The sequence below is a fragment of the Lissotriton vulgaris genome, chromosome 2_2 (assembly GCF_964263255.1).
Source record: "Lissotriton vulgaris chromosome 2_2, aLisVul1.2, whole genome shotgun sequence".
Classification (NCBI taxonomy): Eukaryota; Metazoa; Chordata; class Amphibia; order Caudata; family Salamandridae; genus Lissotriton; species Lissotriton vulgaris.
The window spans coordinates 125,157,366-125,185,256 of record NC_141688.1 but is presented as its reverse complement, the minus strand read 5'-3'; the positions used below and the strand labels follow the sequence as shown (position 1 = coordinate 125,185,256).

General features: G+C 45.0%; 1 protein-coding gene across 2 annotated transcripts in view; it reads left to right on the top strand.

The window, feature by feature from the left end:
- The window catches only part of ALPK3 (alpha kinase 3), a 1,258,466-nt gene that overhangs the window by 471,332 nt on the left and 759,243 nt on the right, over window positions 1-27,891 (top strand). The gene's annotated exons all lie outside the window — the stretch shown is intronic.

Here is a 27,891-nt window from a genome sequence, read left to right as displayed (position 1 = left end):
AGTCATCGGATCGAGTTGCTGTGTTTTCATTCCAGAAAACGCACCGTCAGTATATAGAGCCATAACCCGTCTTCACAAGATTGCAAGTCAGATACACCAGAATCCAGGCACCTGGACATGGTCCGGTTGGTTCTGGAGCGTGTTGTCAGCCTGGGGATGGAAAGTCCTATCCTTCCTCGGAATTGCCCTTCTCATAGTATTCAGTTGTTGCCTATGTTTACAATGTGGGCCAGCGATTTGCGGCTTGTGCGCCACATCATGTATTCCCCATTCAAGCCCACGTTCAAAATCCCGCCAGAAGAAAGAAGAGCAAATGATGTTATATGAACAAATTGATAGACTAATGAAGATCGATATATCATGAAGGGTCCGTAGGGGACAAGGAGGGAATGAGGTAATATGAATTTTTATGGTCAATTGTGTCCCCTATCGTAGACCCCAACGGCTCCATGTACGTGCTTCAAGTACATGTATGTTCCCTCCGCAACCAGCTATGAAGACGCAAATACATTTGCGTCCAACGTTAACATGTCCTCTTTCAGATCCACCATGAATGGGTCGAATATTCCGTTCCTAAGTATGCCTTGCCACCGTCTTTACATGGTGCACTTTTCACGTTTTCCTGGCTCTGGGGGAGCTAGGCCCTGATTTCTGCCATCAAGCCTTTTCTGCCTTCTGCCTCTGAAAGTAGCCTGCCGTATCCATGACCTCTGCCTTACTCCCTGCGCGGCGAGCGGTGCCCGGCTCTGCCTACTTGCCTGCCAAGACTGTATTCAGCCTTCAAGTTATCTGCTCCGCTCCTCGAAAATACATTCCTGTCTAGTAGTTCAGGTAAACATCTCCTCAGCTGCAGAGCAAAGGACCCGGCCTCACTGTCTCCATGCAAGTAATTCACTGCTCCTGTTACTATGGTAGGCCCATGGCCCCCGCACTACATGCAGACACATAGACGCTTATACACGCATTAGCAGTCAGTATAGAATAGCCTCTGCCCGAGAGACCTTTCCTTCTAGATAATACAGTTCCTCAAACACAAGATATTAGATATGATTTGGGATTAGGTTGTTCTGACACGCCAGACTTCTGTCTCCTCATGTAAGGCTAAATGTCAAGTCCCCTTCACCCTCCAGTTCCACGTCAATCATACGTCATGCTGCTGCGCGCGCATCTCTGCCATGTATTTCTGCTGACACTGCAGGATTCCTCTATGGATCCACCTACCTGTGACACTTTCATATGACGTCTTTAGTACACACCTCCGTGTACGCCCTTGTGCACGCCTTCTATTACGCCTTTTATTACGTACATGTGTTCTTATCTCTCTTCTCTCAGCTGTTACGCCTTCTGCATCCATCACCATTAAATACATTTACTATATAAATTGTATTCTGTCAATAAAGCATTGTCTATCCCTTCCTGAACCCTTGTGGTGATGGAACATGATACCTGGTTCGAACCAATTCCTTTTTAAGGAATAAAACCCTTATAAACTCAGATGCCACGGACTCTGCCTCTTAATTTTTGACTGAGTTATTCTTATTGAACTTTACCGCATAAATTAAGTATAGGTAATTTTATTTACCACAGAGCGGGTACTGTGAGCGGGAGCAAAACGGTCCTCAGCAGATTCTAGAACGACGCTGAAAAGGCTTCCGTCTGGAATCCAACGGGGATCTCCATCTGCCATTTTGACTAGCAATCCAAAACGATTGTCAAGCACCTGCCTCAGGCGGAGTTGGTGCTTATAAATGACCTGCCCTCTGCCTCCCTCTAGCTCCTCCCACTGCCTGCTGGGAACTGTAGTCCACGGGCCTTTTCTTAATCTATGCCCGGGAGCTGGCTTATTACTGTTGCGGTGAATAGCTTGTTTAACTGTTCTCAGGTGGGTGATCGCTTCACTCTTCTCCCTTTCCCAGGTTGAGGTTGAAGTTTTCCCAGGCGCATTGGCTGAAAGACAGTCACTGGCATCAGTTCAATGCCATTGCTCAAGGTCTCTCAAAGTTCGGTACACATGCGCAGTTCAGATTTCAATATGGATGTTCATGTCACCCTTGGGCCCAAATACGAACTATTATTAAAGTCAAATAGAGACACATTAAAATACAAAAAGAAATTAATGCACTGTATACCCCTTATCTCTACTCGAACCCCATTATTTTATTCATACTATAGTATTAATAGATAAGCAGAACGAACAATGTTTAGTACAAGCAACAGCATGTGCATTAGTATGAGTAAGCATGAAGCGGCCATCTTGGCACTAGTGTGCAGAAGCAAGAAATTCCCACCAAAGCAGAGATACGTCACAGCACGTGAGTGAGGCAGACTCATGCGTACTAAAGTTCCCGCATTTTCGGCAGCCATTTTTGGACACTCGGGTTACTTTTAGTAAAAGCACATAGGCAAGCTTCGACATCTTACTGAATAAGTTGAGTAATGCAAATATTAACGGACGAAACATGTTGATTAATTAATTACAGGTTATTTCAAGATGACTGAGTCCAAACAAGTTTCTGTACATGTGAAACCTTGCTCCATCAAACTCATAAAGTTAAAAATACCTATTTAAGTCCCTGAAAAACTAAATTAAATGGGAGTTTGTATTTAAGAATCCCTTGTTAGCTACTAAACATTAAAAATAAATCGAACTTTTAAATACTCTACTTTGACTTTATAAAACAATAAATAATTCTATTTTCTTTTCCTTATTCCCTGGTAACCTTGTTTTAAACATATAAACAAACATCAATTCATTAATTCACCCTAATAAATTCTCACAACTATTCAAAATTAATATAAGAGCTGCCTTAATACTTATCTGATCACGCAGCAGCAAAAAAGAAGGAAGAGGATGGAGTGTGAAATGCAATAATGTTAGCCTCCGGTCTTGCCATAAAATCAATGTTCCATTCAATTTGTTGAACTTCGTCTTTGCAATTACTAGATGAGTTTGCATAGTGCTTAAGGACCTCTTTGATTAGTTTACAAAGCAAATGGCAATGTCTACTTTTGTTTTGCATGAGAAAATAGGTGATTGAAAAGGTTTAATAGAAATGGAGTTGTTCTGCACCTTATCTGGCAACAATCATATGCAAATTGTCGCTACAATAGTTAACAAGAAATTGCTGGAGCCAATTAGCTTCACCTTTAAAAGGCGATTTGCTAGCTTTTGTTTTGCTTGCTTCCACTGACAATGTCAAAAATAGTAATTAAAAAATGGATACCGGTGGGTCACAACACATACTGCCTCAAGCATCTTGGAATGTTTTTCTTTATGGGAAAAATCATTCTCTTAGTATTACCCTATTATCTCCAAAACATGCGTAGGAATGTTCATTAGAGCTAGATTGTATAGACTGTAGGGATGGGGCTGAATATTTTATTTTAGAACTTGCAGTCAAAGTTTCAGAAGAAAAGAATGGAGAACTAGCTATCGCTATTATTCTCCAGTATTGTTTCTTTTATAGATTTACATACTTGAATCTGTCCCGTCGTCATGGTGGGAGTCCCACTGTAATAGTAAAATACCAGTATTAGAACCCAAAATTCAAATGCGGTGCACAGACATAATATCGAGTCCAAAATATCGATTGGACATAATACCGAGTTTTTAATATAGACTGGACAAAATATCGACAGGACAGAATATAGATAACAAAAATATCGTTTTTAAGGTAAGTGAAGTAATATCGACTGTTAAAATATAGATAGTTAAAATATCGAAGTATATAATATAGTTAGTTAAAAATATCGATTTTTTAATAATATATAATTTTTTATAGTGTATTTTTATGTTATAATATCTGTGAAAAGTGTGTATTTATGTTATAAATAATTTTATTTAATGAATTTTGTTTTTATAATTATTGCGTAATTTAATTCTGTAGCAGTTGTGGGTTTATAGGGGAATAGGGTGGGAAGTAATTTAATTATAATTAATTAAATATGTAAATTTATTTATTGATAGTAATTTGTAATTAATTGTTAATTTATGTATATGTGTTAATTAATTTAATTGTATTTGGAAAATAATTATTATTAATTGATTATTTGGTAATTATGTAAATTTTACAAATTTAATTCTGTAGCGGGTTGTGGGTTTACAGGGGAATAGGGTGGGAAGTAATTTAATTATAATTAATTAAATATGTAAATGTATTTATTGATAGTAATTAGTAATTAATTGTTAATTAATTTATATTAGTTAATTAATTTATTTATGATTGTTAATTCATTTTTATTAATTGATTAATTGGTAATTATGTAAATTTTACTAATGTAATTTCTGTAGCGGGTTGTGGGTTTATAGGGGAATAGGGTGGGAAGTCATTTATTAATAATTAATTAAATAATAAAATTAATTAAAATGTATTTATTTGGAAATAATTGTAAAATAATTTTTAATTATTAAATAATCAAATTGTTAATGTTTAATTTGTGTTAATAGGTGATTAACTGAAATAATTATTGTTAATTAATAATTTTAAAATATTAATTATTATATTTGATAACATTTTTTTTAATTCATTAATAATAGATATTCATTTTTAGATTTTTGAATAATATATGAAATATTTACTTTCTTTAATGTTGTATTCTCTGGAGTGGGAATAGTAATTTTAACCCCTATGCTATCCAACGCTTTCCCTACTGTTGCACCCACTGGAGTGGGAATAGTAATTTTAACCCCTACGCTATCCAACACTTTCCCTACTGTTGCACCCACTGGAGTGGGAATAGTAATTTTAACCCCTACGCTATCTAACGCTTTCTCTACTGTTGCACCCACTGGAGTGGGAATAGTAATTTTAACCCCTACGCTATCCAACACTTTCCCTACTGTTGCACCCACTGGAGTGGGAATAGTAATTTTAACCCCTACGCTATCCAACGCTTTCCCTACTGTTGCACCCACTGGAGTGGGAATAGTAATTTTAACCCCTACGCTATCCAACGCTTTCCCTACTGGTGCACCCACTGGAGTGGGAATAGTAATTTTAACCCCTACGCTATCCAAAGCTTTCCCTACTGTTGCACTCTTTGGAGTGGGATTAGTCATTTTTACCCCTACACTATCCCACGCTTTCCCTACTGTTGCACCCACTGGAGTGGGAATAGTAATTTTAACCCCTAAGCTATCCAACGCTTACCCTATGCTTGCACTCTTTGGAGTGGGAATAGTATTTTTTACACTTTTGTTATTGTACGTTAATAATATTGGCTATTATTTAATTATATTTTGTTACTATATATATATATGTTTTAAGAAATATGAAATAATTTTTTTTAACATTCATCAATTATTTAATTATTATAAGTTAATTTAAGTATTTGTAAGTATATTTTAGTAATTAATTTGTTATATTAATTTAATTTAACATTGTTTTTAGTAAAGTCGATATTTTTTATAACTATATTTTTGTAAACGATATTTTTAACTCGATATTTTTGTACTTACCTGTTTGTAGATAGAAACTCGATATTTTGTCAGTCGATATTTAGTCAACGATATTCTTGATGGTCGATATTCTGTCTCTCGATATTATTTCAGTGATCCTTCAAATGCCCATTTAAAATTCACTAGCGTTTAGTAACCTAATACCTAGTAACCTAGTAACCTAATAAATGTTTTAAAATGTCCAAACTCCAGCTAATCAGAGCGTAGATCACAGAGTCTCCTTCTCCTGCAGGGCTACCATACTTGAGATGTCTTACCACACGCACATCTTGTGTTTGGGAGTCTTTCTGACCTCTTCTCAGTCAGTGTTTGTATTGTTGTCCTTTTTAACTTCCAGGTAGCTGTTCATTTCTTCTTTTCAATCTTCTTCTGAGGTACAGTCCAGGAGTTTGAGTACCTACATTGTCTTGTTTATGTCGGAGTCAAAAAAGAGTTGTTTAGGCCCTGTAAGACTTATGAAAAGTCCAGACTATCTTCTGAGGACCCACATAAGGAGTGTCTTTATTGCCTATATCCAGAACACAAGCCCAGAGAATGCAATTTCTATTGTACTTTATCCACGAAAACTTTCAAAGACTGTGAGGGTAGGCTGCATCTCTGGTTGCAAAGGAAGAAAGCGGTTAAAGGCTCTGACTCTGAGGAGAAGCCCATACCTCCTAAAAAATCCAGGTCTCAGAGTCAAAGAGAGGGTTCTTCTCACCAGAGGTCTGATTCTGCTCCACCGTTGACGCCTCATACTCCTCCCAAGGAATCCTCTGCTGCGTAAACCACATGTCGACGGTCCCGTTGTCGAATAAGTCACAGTCTACAGCCTCCGTCTCCACTGCAGCTAGCGCTTTGTCGACGGTTTCATCAGCAACTGTGACTATGCTGATGGTCAAGACGACGGCTTCATGGACGATGGCAGTGATAGTGTCACCCTTTTTGGCTATGGTTAGACCATCTCCGACAACGAGAGCTTCACCGTCGATGGTTCAGCAGGTTTGTTCACTGTTGGCGACTCTTAAACTGCTGCAGTTGGTTATACTGTTGACGATCCTGTCGACGAGGAAAAAAGACAGTCTGTTTCTGAAGCTGATACCTTTTCTTCTACAGGATTTTTCAGAATTTCTCTCTGTTACCTCCTACTCGTCTCCTGGATTTTCAGGAATCTGAAGATGATGGTCCTTATGGCCCTGCGTACAGTCCCTCACAATTCAGGGTTAAGTGTCACAACGCGGATGAGGAATGGGAAATGGATAACCCATCTACTTATTTGGAGGCCGATTATTTTTTCTCTGATACAGGGCATCCCAGTTCTTAACATCTGGACCCATTCAGAAGCACTACCCTTACGAGGAACCCAAAGAGCAAGCTCAGGAGCCATCCATTAATATCCCTATTCCATTAGTCACTGACCTTAGGTTGATGTTAAATGATTATTACAAGATGTTTCCTGAGGGGAACTCTGCTCCGCAGCCACCTTCTGTTCAGGGGGTTCCCATTCATGGTTCGCTGGCTGCGCTTCCGTTTCCAAAAAGCAAGAGCGTTCCACCAACTGTGGAAATTCCGGCACAAATTCAGGATGATGATGACCAGCAACTAGAGGAAGGGGAATTGCAGTTGGACCCGGAATTCCATGATGAGTGGGACAACTACGTGGCTCTTACTCCACCTTCTCCTACTCAACCTCTAGCCAAATCCCTGCCTGCAGATATCGACAGATTTCACGATTTGTTTGAATGCACTTATAGGCACTTTGACGTCCCTATGCCTGCCTAAAAGACAGAATATTCAATATATGACTTTAAGTCTACAATGCAGCGCTCCACTCAATCAATTCCTATTGCTGACATCTTATGGCAAGGGTGCCTGAAGTTGATGAAGATGCCAGCTTCTTTACCTGCGGTGGTACCAACATTGGACAAGAAGTACAGGGCACCCAAGGACTCTCCTGCGTGTTTGATTGGTCACCTTTAGCCTGATTTGGGTACTATGCAAGCTGCTCAGAGGCCTTCTAAATATCCTTCTTCTCCTTGTGCGGCTCCACCTTACAAGGAAGAGTGCTGAATAGATAACATCGGCAAAAACTTCTCCTCTTTGAGAGCCACTGCCATCAGGGTCTTCAATGATGGCTATCCTCTGGAGGTATGTCTGCCAGATGTGGTCCAACATCTGTGCCTTGCTAGAGTTTCTTCCCGAGGACAAGAGGAAAGAAGCAAAGGAGGTGCTATAAGAAGGAGAGAGAGCCTCTTCTGAAATGATTGATGTGGCTGTGGATATTTCGGCAACCATCTTCAGGCAGATGGTGGGAGCTGCGTGTTGAGACAGCAGGTATGGCTGAAAACTACAACATTCCACCCATAAATTCAGGCCAAAGTATTGGATATGCCGTTCAAGGGCAAATTTCTCTTTGGCAGGCATGTGGATGAAGAACTGCAGTCTATCAAGTCGGATATGTAAACAGCTAAATCATTGATAAATCTGCAGCAGAAAAAGTTTGCTTCCTACCAGGGAAGAAGCAGAGGTCAATATCTCTCTTGGCATCAGCTTCAGCAATGTTTCCAGCCATATTATCAGCAGGGGTTTTATTCCCAGTACACTTCGCAGCCCTTTCAACAAACCTCAACACCAACCTACCCTAGAACAGCTGCACATCGACGCCAGTAGTCAGCAGGAAGGTTTAACGACTCCAATAAAGGCAATGAGGATCCGCAGGCCCCTGCTACGGGAGTCTCACTTCAATTCAGCCCCACTTGCTCCAAATTTTTCAATCAATGAAAGCTTATATCTTCCGACAAATGGGTGTTAGACGTATTCCTCCACGGTCACAACCTGGAATTTTTCAACAGTCCCCGAATTTGCCTCCGCAGAGGACTTTCCATCGTCATCTGCAGATCTTCAAGAAGGAAGTCAAATTGCTCCTTGCCAAGCAGAAAATCGAAGAGGTACTGCTCGATCAACGCAATCTGGGATTCAATTCTCACTTCTTCCTAATAGAGAAAAAGACACGGAAATGGTGGCAGATAATGAATCTCAGGTCGTTGAACAAGTTCATCAAATTTCCATCCTTCAGAATGTTGTCGCTCCAGGAAATCTTGCTTCTCATAGATGCAGGGGACTATATGTCCTTCCTGGATCTTCTTAACGCCCATTTTCATGTTCCTAGACATCCAAAACATTGTTGTTTTCTCAGGTTCGAGGTGAAAGGGTGCCATTATCAATTCAAGGTGCTACCTTTTGGTATTAAGATGGCTCCAAGAGTCTTTACCAAATGCTTTGCTCCAATGTTGGCTTTTCTGCGGTGAACCAGTCAGCAGGTATTCACTTACCTGGATGACTGGTTAGTCAAGGCTCCATCGCTCCAGGATGCCAGAAGATCGGCAGACGCCTGTGTTCGACGGGTTCACTCCCTGGGTTTTAGAATCAACCAGGAAAAGTTCTCTCTGGCTCCTTTCAGGTCTATATTATTCCTAGGAGCTAATCTGGATACCACATTTTCAAAAGCTTTCTCCACAAAAGAAAGGACCTTATGTCTCCAGAAGACATCACAATGCCTGTCCGCAAAAAAAGTGCATTTCAGTAAGGACATACAAATCATTGCTAGGAATGAAGTGGTCCTGTATTCCTCTGATTCAGCCGTGCTGCCTAAGAATGAGGCCTCTTCAGGAGCAGCTCGATGCTCAATGGACTCAATCTCAAGGCTCTTTCGAAGACATAATTTCAATCACACCAGTAATGATTTCAGCATTGTCTTGATGGGCAGTTAGGGACAAACTTTCCCAAGGGCTTTCTTTCCTCACAACAAAACTAAAATTGGTAATGATGTCGGACGCTTCCATGGACCGGTGGGGTGCCCACCTGCAGGACTTACAGATTCACAAAAGTTGGTCAGCCCTGGAAGCACAGTATCTCTTGGAACTGAAAGAAGTGTATCTGGGCCTCCGAGCATTCCTGCCAAGGATCAGTAAATCGACAATCCTAATTTGCACGGACAACACCACCACCATTTTCCCAACAGATCTGGGATTGGCTGATATCCATGAGATATCAATACAGGTTCAGCATGTGCCAGGAGTCAAAAAAAAAAATTGGGCTGCAAAGGGTTTTTCACAGTTGGGGTTTTCCAACCCATGATCTGTTTGCTTCGTCTCTCAACAAAAAATGTAGGTTCTACGCCAGCAGATTTCTTCAGCCAGGCTCTCTAGGAAACGACCTTTGCTTACGCATTCTCCCCGTTTCCTCTCATTCCAAAGGTTCTTCAAAAAGATCAAAGATGATCCATGCCTATCATCTTAATCGCCCAGGCATGGGCACGACAATGCTGGTTAACAGAGCTGTATCGGCTATCAGGGTCTTCTCCAATCCTGTTCCAGCCAAGGGAAAATGTTCTCTCGATGAACCAGGGCCAAGTGGTTCATCCTCAAATCCACACTCTATACTTGTCAGCTTGGCTCCGCATCAGACAAAATTCAGGCAACTAGCGATTTCTGATGAATGTCAAGCAATATTGCAGAAAACCAGAGCTTCTTCTGTGACCCAATGCTACATGGCCAAGTGGAAAAGATTTTACATATGGTGTGCCGCGCACTCTTGCGATCCTTTGTCATCGCCGGCTGAGGACGTTTTGCCCTATCTCTTGTCTCTCGCCAAAGCTGGCCTAGCGCATGGGTCCATCAAGGTGCACTTGGCGGCAATATCCAGATACAGACTATGCTCTGGTTGCTTGTCTTTGTGGTCTAACAGACTGGCATAGGAGTTCATAAAGGACTTTTCTGGGCCTACCGTCCGGAAAGACCTCCTCCAAGTGCTATGGCAATTGAATATTGTCCTGTCACAGCTTATGATGGCCCCCTTTGAACCAATTCAGAAGTGCAATTTCAAATACCTCTCCTGGAAGGTGGCTTTCCTGTTGCCCATTTCGTCAGCTAAACGCATTAGTGAAATTCAGGCCTTTATAACAACTGAACCTTACCTGCAGTTTCTTCAGGATAGAGTAATGAAACACTTTCCTAGCTTTCATAACGGAAAGTTTCAATTCTATTAAGGACTCGGAGGCGAGGATTAGGCTTTTCTTTCTACTATTTATTCAATAGCAGCCCTAGAAAATAACAGTGAACAACAATAGGACTTCATTTCCCATGAAGCCAATGGAAAAAACAACAATGCCATGTAACAGTCTTTTGTCCAATCAGGTGCCTCCTGGGATCATAACAACCCCTGCTCTGTACTGGATATCCTCTTTCTTCTTGCGACAAAGCCGACCGCTAGCATTCCTAATCCTGTTTCGACAACTCTGTCCCTTCAGGCAGAAAAAAGAAGTCGGAAAATCTGCGAATATTCACCAGTACAGAAGCAAAAAACAACATCTACAACTGAACAGAAAAATGCTTTACTTACGCCTAACGGCACATCCTGATGAGCCCGGGTGGGTCCAGGAGTATCCTGAGGGCGGGCTAATCCTCGCCTCCGAGTCCTTAATAGAATTGAAACTTTCCTTTACAAAAGCTAGGAAATGTTTCATTCTATGTCAGGACCCGGAGGCGAGGATTAGGCTAGTTTAAAGCTTATCCACTTCCAGAGACGCAATGGAGGTGACTGGTTTGAAAAAAAATCTTTTAAAGGTTGAGTCGGAAGACCAGTCAGCGGAATTTAATATGTCCTCCAAGCGTGCTCCTAGCGTAAAAGCCTTAGATGCCATAGCACCCCAAGCGGAGTGCGCTCCGAATACCTTAGTGTTGATTCTGGCCTCAACCATCACCCAACGAACCCATCTTGCAATCGTCTGGGAGGAGACCGCCCGAAAAGGTTTCCACAAGGCAATCAGAAGCTGACATTCCCCATGAGGGCGAACATCCTCAGTCATGGCTTCATAAGCTCTGATATACCTGACAACGCAGAGTTTGGGACAGTCAGGGAAAGCTGGATAAGAAATAACCTGAGACTGGGATTTAGTGTGCCGGGACACATGGAAGGTGACTCCTTCGGACGTGAAGGATCTCCCCGTAATATCGAGGGCCCGTACATCCGATACCCGTCTCCAAGACACTAAACACAACATCATAGCCAGTTAGCTAGACAGCTGTTTTCGTGACAGGTATTTGTTGCTGAGCCATTCCGACAAGAGGTGTAAGACCTTAGTTACATCCCAGAGTACCGAATATCGCGGTTCAGGGGAAAGGGAGAGTCGCATCCCCTGAAGAAGCTTCCGCACCAGGGGATGGTCACCCACGGGATGATCCTCCACCACTGAGTGTCAAGCCGAAATTGCAGAGCGGAACGTATTAATCGTCCTGTAAGCCAACCCTTCCGGAGCCAGAGACCAGAAAATTCAGGATGTGAACAACATCTGCCCACACGGGATCCAGACTCCGTTGCAGACACCAACACATCCATCCGGACCAGGCCGATCGGTAGCGCTTGAGTGTACAATCGGCCCATGCCCTTGATAGGAGCTCTGCAGCGTGGCGCGAAAGTCCAGGGACTAGCCATCGAGACCTGTAATCCACCAGGCCATCAAGGGCAACGAGCCATTCATTATCAGGGGATGAGGGCTGCCCGATTAACTGAGCAGGAGATGAGGGAGCCGGGGTAGACGGATTGGAGAAGCCAAGGAAAGTTCCATCAGAATTGGAAACCAGGCTTGCGCTTTCCACATCAGGGTAATCAGCACCAGATCCGCCCTCTGCGTATGGACCTGCGTTGTCAACCGCATGATCATAGCTAAGGGGGGAAATGCATAACCCCTCTCTAGCGACCAATCCTAAAGGAAGGCCTCAGTGGATGCCGCCCCTGGATCCGGCCTCCTACTAAAGTACCTGGGAATCTGGAAGTCCAGGCGAGAGGCGAAGAGGTCGACAGTAAAAGGACCCCACCATTCCTGCAAGGTCAGGAACACCGGCCGGAAGAGCTTCCACATGCTGGAGTCTCGAAGATGCTGAGACTGCCAATCAGCCACTTGATTGGCCTCTCCCAGTAAATGCTTTGCAATCACCGACACTTGATGGGCCAGGCAGTATTCCCAAATGTCCATGGCCAAATCTGCCAGAGCTTTGGAACACATTCCTCCCAGATGATTGATGTAGCGTACTGCTGCCACATTGTCCATCTTGAGGAGGACACACGAGTGAGCCCTGTCCTTTGTCCAACAGCGGACCGCGAAAGAGTCTGCCATGAGCTCCAAACAGTTGATGTGGAGAGAACCTTCCTCGGCAGACCAACCGACCCCTTTAGTGAGCTTGCCACAACATTCTCCCCAACAGGAGCCGCTGGCATCGGACTCTATCACCAAGTCGGGAAGGGAACCAAAAATGGTTCGACCGTTCCACCACTGAAGTTCGTCCCTGACCTTCTCGGACAGAGGAACCTTCTGAGCGAAAGTCAAACCCCTGTGTAGATGGAACGCTTTGAGTTTCTGAAGGGCCCGAAAATGCAAAGGACCTGGAAAGATGGCCTGAATTGAGTCTGACAGGAGGCCGACCACCCTGGCAATGCTGCGGAGGGACGTTAGTTGCTTCCGAAGCAATTGTCGGATCTCGTGATGGATCTTCGTCATCTTTCTGAAACTGAGAGTCGCAGCCACTGAATCGATCACAAAACCTAGAAAAGTGATCGAGCGAGTGGGATGGAGGCAGGACTTCAATTGGTTTATGACAAACCCCAGGGATTGCAGAAGACAAACTACTGAGCGAAGCTGAAGCATGAGAGTCTGAGGGCATTGATGTAGGAAGAGCATGTTGTCCAGATAGACAATCATCCTCATGCCCTGCGCCCTTAACGCCTCCACCACTGGATGTAAAATCTTGGTGAAACACCAAGGGGCGGTCGACAGGCCAAAGGGAAGCGAAGTGAACTAAAAAATCTGGCCTTCCTATTGGAACTGCAAGAATCAACGGTGTCGCGGAAAGATGGGGACCGTCAGGTAGGCGTCCTTGAGGTCCAAACGGACCATCCAGTTGTTAGGACGCCACAGATCGCGAAGGAGGTGAATCCCCTCCATTTTGAAACGCCGGTAGACAAGCCATTCGTTGAACTCCCGAAGGATTATGACCGGACGCTGTCCGCCATCCTGTTTCTGAACCAGAAAAATGTTGCTTAGAAAGGCCCCGGGCTGGGGGTGGGAGCTTCAAATGGCCCCTTTGCTCAGGAGCTCCTGAACCTCGAGGCATATCAATGCCGCCTCTGCACCAGAGAACTTAATCGGAGCAGGAGGAACAGACTGAACTGGGGAACCGAAAAACTCTATGTGAAACCCATGTACTGTTTGAAGCACCCAACCGTCGGATGTCAGAGCCCGCCAATTGTCCAGAAACCGGGCCAACCTGCACCCAAGCAATGATATGAGACAATTATGGAACTCCCCGTGATTGGCTGGGACGCCGTTGCCTCTCCCAGTATTGCCCTGGCCTCGGCGACGGGAACAACTTCTTGTGGGGTAGAAGCCACCAAAACGTGAGGAGTCCTGGTATTGCCCCCTCTGAGACTGCTGACCTCTGCCGGAGGCTGCCTGCGAGAACTGGCCAGCTGAGCGCCCCCTGCCACGACCAGCCCCTCCGAAAACCTGTGCCTTGAAAATGTGCTTCAAAGTGGACTGTGCCTTGTCTAGAGAGTTAAATGTGGACACAAACTTACTAAGCTCCTTAACAAATGGGTCTTCAAAAAGACCGTCCTGCGCCTCCGGATCCGCTTCAGATGTCGCCAGCTCACCCAGCGTCGGGTCCAATTTGATAAGGAGCGACCTGCGCCTCTCTATAGAAATGGCACAGTTCGCATTCCCCAGGAAAATAATGGCCCATTGGGCCCTACTGGACAGGGTGTTGGGGGAAATGGGGGCACCAGATGCCTTGGCTTCTTCAGCCATATCAAATGTTTTACTAGTGGACCTGTGATGTCTAGCAACTTGTCCTGCAGGCACGCCAGGATCTGTCTATGCCCTTCTTTGGGTCTTTGATATACTTGGTAAGAAAGGTGGCCATCCTAGCATCGATCTCGGGGGTCACCTCCACTTTCCCTTCCAGGGATGGGCGCGGGCATTCTAATCTAAGGCATGAGCGGACATCCTGATCGAGGGGTTTTCCAAGGCGCGCCACCACATACTTGGCCACCTTATCTCGGGGGACCCACTGCGAGGAGCAGGGATGCAAAAGGTCTTCTGGATCTAGGAGGTCAGACTGGGCTCCACCCTGGGAGACCGAGGTTTGGAGACTTTCCACAAAACCTGAAGGAGAGGGGCGCAACAATCTGCCCTGGTCAGAATGGCCATCTGAAGCTCCATGGGAGTCCTCTGAAGGAGGCGTGGGTGGCACTGGATCCGGGACACCTACAGGCCGAGGGTCAGCAGGGGAAGGCTCCGCCAGCAAGGATGGGGTCTGGGCGTCCAAAAAGGCTTGCCGCAGTCGCTCAAAGGCATCAGGATCAACCCCGTTGGAGCGGGGCTGCTTACGCGGTTGCTCAAGCTGTGAAGCGGGACTCGACTTTGGAGGTAGGGAGCCCGAAGGCCCCGGAGCATCTTCCCTCACAAGGAGGGGTTCAAGGAGTTTCGCTAGGTCATCCAACCTCTTCTCCAACCTCCAGAGACCGCCTTAGCATATTAGACATTGGCCAATTGTAGCCCCCCCCCCCTCTCTTTTTTTAAGATTTTTTACTCCCTGTGGCAAGCATATATGATGCACTGGCTTATCAGGAACAAGAATTTAAAACTTATATGAGACTTTTTTTCTTGCCCAGTAATAAACATTACTAACAATAATGCACCGATCTATCAGAAATAAGAATGCTTAACTGGCATGTGACATCATTTTGCACAGGAAGGAATATTATTAACATGGTTGTCATTTTCACAGAGTGATGATAGGAACTCCAAATCCTAACATCAAGCGTCATTTTTTCGCTCCTATCTTTGGGGGACTCTATTCCATCCATCCAAGAAGAAGAGTGTGTATTTAAGAGAACACTGACATAACGCCAAAAAGCTTGGAATATCGAACAAATATGTGAGAATTCTCATACTAACAGGTGCATGTTCCTTGCACCTGGTGGTGGTCATGGTCTTAAATTGGTGTAAACATTCCGTATACAGTCACCTAAACATAACAATTTGCATCCTGAATTATGCTGTGTGCTCCCTTGGTCCTCTAACACTGTAGATGGCCAACATTCTTGGTTTTTTCTTGTTGTTTTTTTCTTCTTTTTTCCACCAGCATAAATTCATGGTCTCTGGGGCACTTGATCCACTAGGGTGTTTCTGTCTGGCTATAATCACTATATTTGGTTCAAAAGTGCTTGGTATAAAACTAGGTTGATTATCTTAAGTCACGAGGTATTTTGCATGCCCAATTGCCAATTGCAATTTTTCAATCAGATTGAAAGTTTTCATTATCTGATAGATATGTATAAACATCTTGCTTGCAGCCTTGAAAAAGAACTGCGGGCGAAACGCACGTCGGCTGCTGTCTTTCCTTATGTGAACTGTGGATATTAAAACCAGATCTCAACCTAAGAAGATTTGTTCGGACTTTCCTTTGAGACTTTTTGGATTTAGAACATAGAGGACTCTGAGATTGCATTGACTTTCTTAGAAAAATACTGATACTACTCCAATTTGAAATAATGATCTGGTGTGCTCGGGTGTTGTACATACATTGGCGATGGAAGAACTGACCACGCCGCTGAATTTGTCCGACAGCCGGAAATACTGGGGTTCCTCCTCATAATACTCATCAAACTCCTCCATGCTGCCCAAAGGAGAAGCTGAGGATCTGAGGTAAGTAAGCTAGATATAGGTGGCCACCCACCAGGTAAGAGGGTAAGGAAAGGGACTTCACCCCAACAAGCTGCACACAAACCGCCCTGAACGTATTGTATTGTATTGTATTGTATTGTAATTAAATTTATATAGCGCTTACTACCCCTGACGAGGCGTCGAAGCGCTTTTTTGGCGAGTAGCATGCTACTCCAGGACCCCTAGAGGATTAGTGTTGAATTAGTATAGTGACACAGGCAAGTACATTTTAAGTGGTCGATAGGTTAGTCAGTTATTTGGATTTGGAATGATAGCAGAAGGATAGAGGAGGAAAAGAGGTTTGTATTTATATAGCGCTTGTTACCCCTGATGGGGTGTTAAAGCGCGCTACTCCGGAAGCCCATAAAGAATTTTGTGGTGAATTAGTATGGTGAAATATGAAAGTAATCTCAGTGGTGCATATTAGTCAGTTATTTGGAGTGAGAAGGATAGCTGAAGGATAAAAGGGGAAGAAAGGTTTGCATTCATATAGCACTTGTTACCCCTGATGGGGTGTTGAAGCACGCCACTCCGGAACCCATTAAGGATTAGTGGTGAATTAGTGTAGTTGAATATGGAATTTGAGAAGTGAACATGTTAGTCTGTTAATTTTGATTCAAAAAGATAGTGGAGGGATAAAAGAGTGAAGGATGTTTTATTTATTTTAGGTCTTAGCAGTAGGAGGAGGCTTTTGGATGAGTAAAACGGAGTTTTGGAGGGGAGGAGTCAGAGGGAAGAGTTTAGAAAGGTTTGTTTTGGGGGATAGGTATAGTAGAAAGAGGTGTCAGATGATATAAGGAGGGGTAGAGTAGGAGAGAGTCAAGAAAGGGTTATTTTGGGAATAATAGTAGTGGCATGGGGTTTGGGATAAATGAGAGTGGATCTAGAGGATATATTGATAAATGTATAGGCTGAGAAATAGGGTAGTGCATTGGGAAGGCTAAATTAAAAGAAAGTGATAAATATATAGATCCATAAGTACCTTAAGTTTGTGGATGTGGATGGCGTGGGCTGGTATTGCTAAATTGAAAAATGGGCAGCATTTCTGGCCCTGGTCAGTCTCGAACAGGCTCAAACAGGCAACTGCCCTTGTCCTCTCTGCCCTTAACAGGCTCAAACAGGCAACTGCCCTTGTCCTCTCTGCCCTTAACAGGCTCAAACAGGCAACTGCCCTTGTGTTCTCTGCCCTGAGACGCCCTAAACCTGGCCTTTTTATAGCCCTAGCAATCAGGTGACCCCTTCAGCCAATGTGAACCCTAGCACTTACACTATCCAATGACAACGCTAGCCCAAAAATCTAGAACCAATAGGAGACCAGGACCTTACAGCCAATCTTAGCCCTAGTCCAAGCACCCAATCAGTTAATAAACCCTAATCTCTACGTCAAAAAAAGGCCCTAGCCCTACCAGTAGTCCCAAAACAAGTCCCATGCAACCAATGGCACAGGTAACCATATCTGCAGTGCGGCGGCATGGACGAACTTCCACACCTTCCCGAAGCATGATGCTATTGTTTTATGATCAGTCATTAATAGGTTTAGAATATTTGCTAATTCAGGTATATGTATATGTGTGTATATATATATATATATATATATATATATATATATATATATATATTTATGTATATATATATATCTCTTTCCTCCACGCTTCGGTACAGCCACTACACAACCTGAACAGCGGGTGCGTTGTTGTGATTGGACCACCCAAGCACGGTCCATAAAGTATAGTAATTACGTCACACAGCAAAGTAAGGATTGGCAACGCCGTGTCCTGGCCAAAATAAATGTATTTCGACAGCTGATAAGACGCGTTTCACCTGTCCAGCAGGCTTGTTCACCAACAGCTTTTCCGTTTGTGGTCAGCCATTTTGAACACAATGTGCACAAAACTTTTCACGTGATGTGACTACCACAACAGTGCATTAAACAACAGACTGGTAGTTTTTATCTGTTAATCCTCTTCAAAACCGCTGCTATCAATTCCATTCACATTGCGGCATGCTTGCGATAACTAATATTAATATTTTTAAATGTAAATCTCATAGTCACAGCAGGAAAACCGTGAAACAATGTTTTAATTTTCTTTGCTAAAATTTTAACAGACTTTATCGTTCCTGCGAGGGGGCACTAGAGAGCCCGACGCAAGATGGTCGCACATTAGTGCAGCTCTGCTGGTCAGGGCCACAATCCTGCATATATCCTACCTTTCTCTGCAAAATCCGATGGTGTGCTGCGGTGGCTTTGTTTCCCCTGGCTGTGGGCAACAGGTTGATGCCCTTTTGCGGTACATCGGTGGGAATACTGCGCTCCAATCTGCTAATCAGCGCGGAATCACGCTGCATGTTGAAGATGGCGACCCGGTACAAATGGGGGTCGTGATGGTTCAGATGCTCCGTCCATTACCACCCCCTTTTGTACCGCTTTTGGCCGCCATAAGTGTGGCAGGGTATGCTCAGACGTGAGTCCCTTGCTCACTTTGCCACTGGATTCAAGCAAGCCGGGCTGAATACGGCTGGAATGCCAGAAACCGGTCCTCGGAAGCTTGTTTCCGGTCCAGGGAAGGCATGGTTTGGCAGTTCGGGCTGGACTGTTCCCATGAGGCACAGGGTCAGACTGATTTGCATATAGCCATGTCTGAACTGGGGTGGCAGAGTGGGCTAAAGAACGGTGATGGATTAAACCCAGATCTTTTGACTGGGTGTGAGTGTTTGATTGTTCAGATGCTCCGTCCATTACCACCCCCTTTTGTACCGAAGATGGCGACCCAGGCCTTGCGACATCGGTGCCAGCCGGCCGGAAGATACTGCTGCACTCCAGGCTTGGACTGCTGGGTCGGGAGCGGTGAGACCGGGGCAGCTTTACGACCCGCTGAGTGACGCGTGTGGTGGAGCGTCCTTGCTGCTGAGCCCCGCTGATGAGAACAGCTAGTTGGGGGCGGTCCACGCTGCCCGGGTGCGAGACTGGCCTCCGGCGCTGCGGGCTCTGGGGACATCGGCGGGAGTAGAGTGTGTTTGGTGTTCCCACGTCCGACCTGCCTGAATGGTCGCCGCGGGTGAGTGCTGGCTTCCCGACGGCATTGCCGGTTATTATCCTTAGCTGTACTGGCGGGCGCGTTCTCGCTACAGGATCCCAGCACTCAATTGCGGCACTCCCAGCGCCCGCCATTTTAGTATGCATTCGGCAGATGGCGGTGGGGGCTGTTCCCTGCTGAGTGCAGCCGCAATTAATGTGCACTGTCTGTCCTTGAGGAGGATCACAGCACTTTAGGCTGCTCATTGAGGTGTCTGCTTTGTTTTGCAAGATTACAGGGGCACACTGCTGCTCCTTTCTGCTCTTTTGATCTCCTTGCTCAGGCCCCATTATACAGCGCTTTGCAGACATTGCTGTTGACCTCCCCTGGCGGTGGTGTGGTCTGGGTGTGCCCTACCAGGGGGCTATTAATTATTGCTGAGTGCACCTAGTGGATGCTGCTATCCCAGTCCCAGTGCAAGCATGATTTTGTTATTATTTTCAACTGCTGGCCCGAAGATATAAAGTGACGCAAGGCCAGAGCTTGGGTAAAGTCGTGCCTGCAGTACATCGGAGCGCTGTGCAGCCCTATTGTTGAAATGGGAAAACCAGATAAACAGGTACAGCCCAAAATGTCTTTTGAATCGAAACGCCACAAAAAAATGACGCCGCAAGCAACATCGGACACGGAGTCTGACATGGAGGCGAGTGGCACTGGAAAGCTGGAGCGAATGTTGTTGTCCATGCAGCAGAGCTTGCCTACCATTGATGACAAAATTGACACTCTTAACCTCCCCATGGAAAGCATGGCGTCCAAACTGGACAAGCACAGTATGCGTTTAGCGGAGGCCGAGCAACGAATCTCCAATGCTGAAGATAAAGTAGACAACACTGCTAAATCCTGCCGCAAATGGAGAAGCTGCTAGCAGTGATCAATGCAAAGAATGAGGACTTGGAAGTCAGGTTCCAACGCAACAATCTGCGCGTTCTTGGGGTCTCGGAGTCCACCAATGTTGGGAAAATGGAGCTATATATTGAGGACATGCTCACAACTATGTTCGGAGCAGAGAACTACTCCAACATGCTGGTGGTTGAGTGTGCGCATAGATCCTTGGCGCCATGGCCTTTCCCAGGGGCCACCCCTCGGCCAATAATCGCCAGGCTGCTTAACTATCGGGATCGCGATGCGGCACTTCGGCTGGCGATGGAGATAGGCACCACTAAATACCAAGGTATTGAGGTTCAGCTATTTCCAGACTTCACAATGGCGTTGCAACAGGCAAGGCGTGAGTTCCAAGCGGTCAAAAAACGACAAGCGCTGAAGATACAGTATGCTATGCTTTACCCTGCGCGACTTCGAATCCAGCATGATGGGAAAACTGTCTGTATCTACGAAAGATGCTATGCACTACATCAAACAGCTTGAACGCAAAGTATCAGCCAGAGCCGATGGGGAAGAGGCGGACAAGGAGAACTGATGGCCTGGCTGTCGCACCAGGTTGAACTGGTACTGTAATGGTAAAAAGCGTAATGTTGTCACCCCTATCAATGGTCACTACACTGCTGTAATGGCTCATTGGTTCATAAACGGGGCTGGGAGGTAATGCTGATGTCATTGCTTGTTTCTGGTGGATGCAATGGTATAAAGTGCACCGGGAGTGGAGGTCTTCATTGCTAATGACTGTCTTTGTTTGCCTTCCATGTACAGCCACAGGACATATAGACGGGGGCTGATACTGGTTTTGTTATGGCTGATCATATATGTTTTTGATATTGTGGCTGTAGGGATGGGAGGGAGCCGCAGCAAACTGCGACCTGCCTGGGGGCCTTTGAGGTGGCCAGCTGAAGGTCATATGATAGCAGGATTTTTGCAGAGAATGCATTGAGTGTGCCCTGACACCCCCTTATTACATAGTAGGAGTTCTTGGGCGACTGGCGTCCTCCATGTGGGTGTTCCCCTAACAGTTGTTAACTGCAGTTGGTCACAGTGACCGGATTAGCTGCATACTGTTGGGTGGGTGGGGGTTGGCTTAATCTGGCTTTTCAGTTATGTGGGTTTCCTCAGTGTGATTGGGATGCTGGGGTGGGTGGGGGGTTTTGTTGCGGTGTTGTTTGCAGACTCGCTCTTGATTAACAGAATACAAGGCTGGCGAATGATTGATGCACGTAGGTCGGATGTTACATGTGTTGGGTATGTTGCTGCAATGAGTACCAATGCCGCAAACAGAGGGTAGACTGAACTGGATAACATGGAACGTTAGGGGGCTCAATAACCCAAAGAAAACTAGGCAGGTGTTGGCTTACCTCGACCGCCACGACTTACATGTGGCGTTGTTACAGGAAACGCATCTCACTAAAACGGCAGCATCCTCTATAGCCATCAAATGGACAGGTGCTCGGTTCACCTCCTCCTATTCATCATATGCACCTGGGGTTATGGTATTAATTAAAAAGAATGTTCTCTTTGTTAGCACCTATGAGGACGCTGATGAATGGCCGTTATGTGCTCATCTAGGGTACGCTGTGTGGCCAAATGGTTACAATAGTTATCGTGTTTGGGCCAAATATTGATGGCCCTGGATTCTGTGCAGAGTTATGGAACAAAATATATCAGTTGCCACCTACTGCTTTTGTCTGTGGGGAGGATTTTAATACGATATTAGACCCTACACTTGACCGCCGCACTGCTTCTGACCCTGTCACCAAGAAGGCCACGCATGCGATTCACATGGGGATGCAAACTTTAGGTCTACTGGATGTTTGGAGGTTAGGGCACCCTGGGGTACAGGAGGGTACATGCCATTCCTATGCTCACAATTCATGGTCTCGTATTGATTACTGGTTGATCACTACAGATGTTAGCACTTGGACCACTGGGTTGGTGCACCTTCCTCGCACCCTGTCTCGTCACTCTCCGTTACGACTCACTATGACACTGCCCACTTACATACCCCCTAATTTCAGTGTCACCTGCAACCCACTGAACTGTTAGATCCGGTGTTCAGAGAGGAAGTACGTGAGGCTATTGTTAATTACTTTACTGAAAATGTGGGATCTGTGCAGAGTCTCAGCACTATATGGGAGGCCTTAAAGGTTACTATACGAGGTGTGTGCATGGGCCTACAAGCTGGGGTGCTCAAATTGCTTCGTGGTTCAATGGTGCTGCTTGAACAGGAACTGGGGCAACTAGAACAGCAGTACGAAATGACACCTGGTGCGGTCTTACTCGCCTCTGTACACTCCAAAGTTACTGACTACAATGATTTAGCAGATCAAGAAGTGAAACATATGTCCAGATGGTGGTGGGCCCGATACTATGGGGAAGGGGGGCGTCCTGGCCGTGCTTTGGCAAGCAGAGTTGCAGACTCATGGACCAAGCGCTGGCTGATCCAATCGATAACGGAGGGTGGGCACACTCATTGTGATACACCGGGGATACTTGGCACGTTCACACAACACTACAAAGATATGTATGAGGCTAGGCCTGCTGCGAGTGAGGAGGACATTGCTCAATACTTAGACAAAATTGCCTTGGAAAGCTGTCAAAGGGACAGCAGGACTTCCTGATGCATCAGTTGACAGTCGGTGAGATTAGAGATGCTATCGCGGCACTGCCAAATGGTAAAGTTAGGGGCACCGATGGGCTCCAGGCAGAGTTCTGTAAGGAGTATGTGGATATCTTGGTACCGCAACTCCAGGCTATGTTTGATGAGGCATACGAGCAGCAGCAAAGCCCGGCTACATTACGTGAGGCTCTCATTATCATGCTATTGAAACCAGGGAAGGCTCCAGACAAATGTGACTCTTATAGACCCCTGTCACTGATAACACAGATGTTAAAATTCTTGCGAAAGTCCTGGCGACTCGGTTACAACTATTGATATTAGTTATGGTCTTACCAGACCAGTCAGGGTTTATTCCGGCCCGCTCCACTACTCACAATCTTAGGACCCTGTTCCCGGTGCTACATCTCCTGAAACCTGAAATGTCAGCGGCTGCAGTCCTACTGGATGCCGTGAAGGCATTCGATTCCATCGCTTGGACATACATGTTTGTGGTACTGTGGAGAAGTGTGGCTCAGGGGTTAGAGGCGGCAGACCCGGAAGCTGAGATCGGCCCTGGACCAGGGTTCAATTCCCCGCCTCGGCGGGTCCTGGGCTCAAAAATTCCACGGACTCGATAATTCTCGCTCCGGTGCCTTCTGGACTCACGGGTTCACACTCTGCGACTATGGGCAATAGCTTGCTTAATCTCCACAACGGCCCCTCGCGGCGGGATGCCTGGCTTTCACCTTGTGGATACCCTGCTGGGGTTATCTCACAGGGGAATACCAGGACGGGTTCCCTAAGCAAGCGCCGGGAAACCCACTGCGGGTAGCTGTGCACTATATAAGTACAAATATATTTACATCGCATGGGGGTTCCCTACTTTTATACTAACTGGATCAAATTGGTGTATACAGGCCCAGTGGCCTGAATTCGGGTTAATGGCCAGACCTCGGGTGCGATTCCAATTAAGCGTGGCACGCGACAGAGGTGCCAACTATCGCCTTTCCTTTTTGCATTAGTTATGGAACCCCTAGCCTACATTCTACGCCAAAGGCACGCCGCAACAGCAATGTGTTTCTTACAGCGACCATTGGCAGTGTCCATGTATGCAGACAACATGGTCCTTTACGTGCGAGAACCGGCGGTTCATCTAGACAGGCTGATTTGTGAATATGTAAGGTTTGAGTGGTATTATGGCCTTGCCATGAACTGGAAAAAATCGACTGTCTGCCCCTTGACGGACAGTACTGCTCCGTTTGAGCTGGAATGTCCTCTAGAATGGACGACTGAGCGAGTCAAGTAATTAGGTGTCTGGGCTCATAGGGACTCTCAGGTCGTGATCAGAGCCAACTATGGTGCTGCCATTTCATGGTTAGAAGATCAAGTAGCGAAATGGATCAAGCTGCCACTTACTTTTGTGGACAGAGTGGCGCTCATCAAAAGGTGGTGCTGCCACGCAGCATTTTTTCTCTACATTACGGTCGTTGTTAATCACATTGGCATGGGGGGGTAAAAAAACACAGTAAAATGGGAAAAACTAACGAGTATGACATGGGAGGTTTTGTGGTGCCTGATATGCAACTTTATTACCTGTGCGCCCAGGCGCACTATGCATATTACTGGAAAAAAGCTCCGCCATATACACCACACGTAGCAGTGGAGGCGGGTGCTACCCACCCAATACCCCTAAAAGCAATGGTAGCGAATAACGCCACAGTTCTTGAAAGAGATGAAATTGACACAGCGAACTGTACATATCAGGCATGGCAAGAACTGGGACGCCAGGCCAAGAAGCTACCGCTATATGCACCAGCGATGCCCCTAGTACATCATATGAATATATTGGTGACTGGTGAGGTGGGGGCACTAAAAATGATGCACACTGTTGGGGCGCACACTATGGGGGATATCTTTCCAAATGGTCAGTTTTTACAGCTTAAGGACTTTGTGGGGGATGGGGGAAATGTGGTTGTTGTACACATTTATTTATAGCAGGCCAAGGGCAGCATTGAACACGTTATATCCCACTTTCCCAATAGAGCCACCAACGCTAGAAGCTCTTCAATCTTTATATACCGCACTGCACACTATAAATCTGATCTCATGTTTATATATAGCCTCCCAGCGTGATGAGGCTTTACCTGCAGAAGCCTCGCTAGCTAAATGGAATGCCATCCTACCACAGCCACTGACGCAGGAGTGGGAATTGAGTTGCAGTTTAACAGGTCAACTTGCTGCAAATGGTAACCTTAAGCATATTCACTATAAATATGTCCATCAGGTATATTATACCCCTGTGCAACTATATAAATTTGGGTTGCGGGAATCTCATTGCTGTAAAAGATGTGGGGCTGACAAAGCAGACTTTCAACATCTAGCCTGGCCTGTGCGAAAGTAGCAGAATTTTGGGGTGAGGTCACAACCACATTATCCGCTATGATAGGTGAGGTTATCGACTGTACAATGAAGGTTTGCTTGATGGGGCATGTCCTGCACGTTAAATCTGCGAATCGCAAACTTGTGGCGCTGGCGCTGCAGTTGGTGAAACGCAGAGTCTCACTACACTGGGATGGCCGCCCAGCACCTAAATTGGCCCACTGGCTGCAAGACGTGACATACTGTCGGGATCAACTCACGTGTTATGCGGAAAAACTGCCTAGTGCGTCCCGTCCGCTGGACATTTGGCTCCCCTTCACTGCCTACCTGCTGGCTAACGCTGCTGATTAACATTGTTCCTACCTTTCTACCCATGTGACTGCTTTGATTATTGATGTGCTTGTCTTTCATTATCACCTTGATGTTATGTACACGTGTGAAGATGGACTCCTTAGTATTCTGTGCGCTATATAATGATGCAAAGATACCTTTGCTGGTTTTTTGTTCTATGAAAATTTCAATAAACAAATTATAATAACGTTATCGTTCCTGCAGTAACGAACATCTTCTGATATATCGAGAGCATGTCATGAAATATACCCTAAGTGGGCACTTTCTGCATTTAACTCGTGTGTCTCACATCGTTTCATAATTTTACCCTCAGCACTTCAGAAAATAACACACCAGTGGGCAACTGGTCATAATTATACATTTCTTTGCTGAAATTTAAACAAAGTTTATCGTTCCTACAGTGGAGACATTTTCTGACATTTAAAAAGCATGCTGCTAAATATAACCCCTGTGGGTATTTTCACGTTTAACTCGCACACCCCGCATCATTTCATATTGCGTTTCAGACGAATAACGCCCCAGTGGGCTATTGCTCATTTTCAACATGATCCAGTCTGTTTTACAACAGTGCAAAAAACCTGTGACAAAATTAATTATTTACCCAAAACTGATAAAAACATTCTTTTAGAGTTCACCCAGTAATTTTCTCTAAACTCATGGTTTCTTTACCAACATACCACAACAGGATTTATTGATGTGTGATCAAATCCTCTTCCATATTTAACCCCATCGGGGTTGAATAAATTCCAGAATATAACAGAACTCAAGCCTTCTGAGCTTTTTTTCTCGATTCCCACCACGTATACTTGGTAGGATACAATCAATTACAAAATAAATCAAACCTTGTGGGGTTTTTCTCATGGTGGGATTCAAAGTGGTGCGCCACTGGGTAGGTTTTATCCACATTGCGAATGGCCCTAAGATGTTGTAGCACCTTTTATGGATAGGGTGGATCGTGCTGCCTACGTACCTCAAGTCACACTGGCATTGCAGTACGTAGACAGCATATTCCGTTTTGCATGAAAAGAGTCCTTTGATCTTTTTCTCTCTCTTAGAGAGACCCAATCTATACGCTTATGTGTTCTTCCCATGGCCACAGGCCGTAGATTTTGTACATTTAATAAAGCCTGCTTGCCTTTTCAACCAAGAACCATCATGTGTACCCTTTTGTTTCTGTGGTGAATACTTTAAATCTGAAATTCACCAGCACAGTGAGTAGCAGTTCGGTTAACTTCCTGGACCTAAAAAGAGAACTAGTTTAGATATTCTGTATCAAAAGCCAAAGTAAGATCAAACGAGAAAGTATACAACCTAATCAAGCCAGAATGGTTACCTCTTTTAACCGTCAGCATGGCACAATCAGGAATATACTAAATAAATACTGGCACCTAATATGTAATGATCCAGTATTGGGGAAGCTAGTCTAGAAAAAAACAGCAATAACATTCCGAAGAGCACACTCTTTTAAGCAATTACTGGTTAGCAATATGATTCCACAGAAACAAAAGGGTACACATGCTGGTTCTTGGTTGAAAAGGAAAGCTGTTAGTGAACAAGCCTGCTGGACAGGCGAAACACTTCTTATCAGCTGTCTAAATAAATTTATTTTGGCCAGGACAGGGCGTTGCCAATCCTTTTATATATATATGAGGAATGCTCTTTCCTATTATTATTCGTATTTTGTTTCTGGGTCGCATGGTGGGATGGTTCACCTTACCTGCCGCCACTGACCCTTTGATAACAGCTTACTATTCTGATTCAAGCATGTGAATCTATGAACAATACAATACTGGTGAAAAATCAGTTACTTACCTGTACACTGTGGTTCTCCAGTATTTATATCTTTTATAGATTCACATGCAACCTTCGCTCCTCCCCTTTAAGGTTCACCCTCAATACCTCTCTCATTCCTCTAATGGTACTCGTGCTCGAAATCTGAAGTATGGTAGCCCTGCAGGGGAAGGAGACAGTATGGTCTACGCCCTGATTGGCTGGAGTTTGGATGTTTTAAAACAATTGGTAATATGCTGCTAAATGCTAGTGAATTCCTATGGGCATTTGAATGTTGACTTTTAGTACTACTATTTTACTGTTATCGTGGGACTCCCACCATGACGACGGTGAAGCATGTGAATCTATAAAAGATATCGATACTGGAGAACCACATTGTAGAGGTAAGTAACTTGTTTTTTACCAACTACAGTACTGATAAGGGAAGGGAAAGTCATTACCTACAGAAAGCAGATTTATAGAATGTATCTGATCTAGCTGTGATACTGTTATCTCCAACATGTCTAAAATGTATGTTCGATCTCCTAGATTGTAAAGAAAAGGGGATAGGGCTGAACATCTTTTCCTATTATTTCTCTGCCCTCCTCTCCTGTAG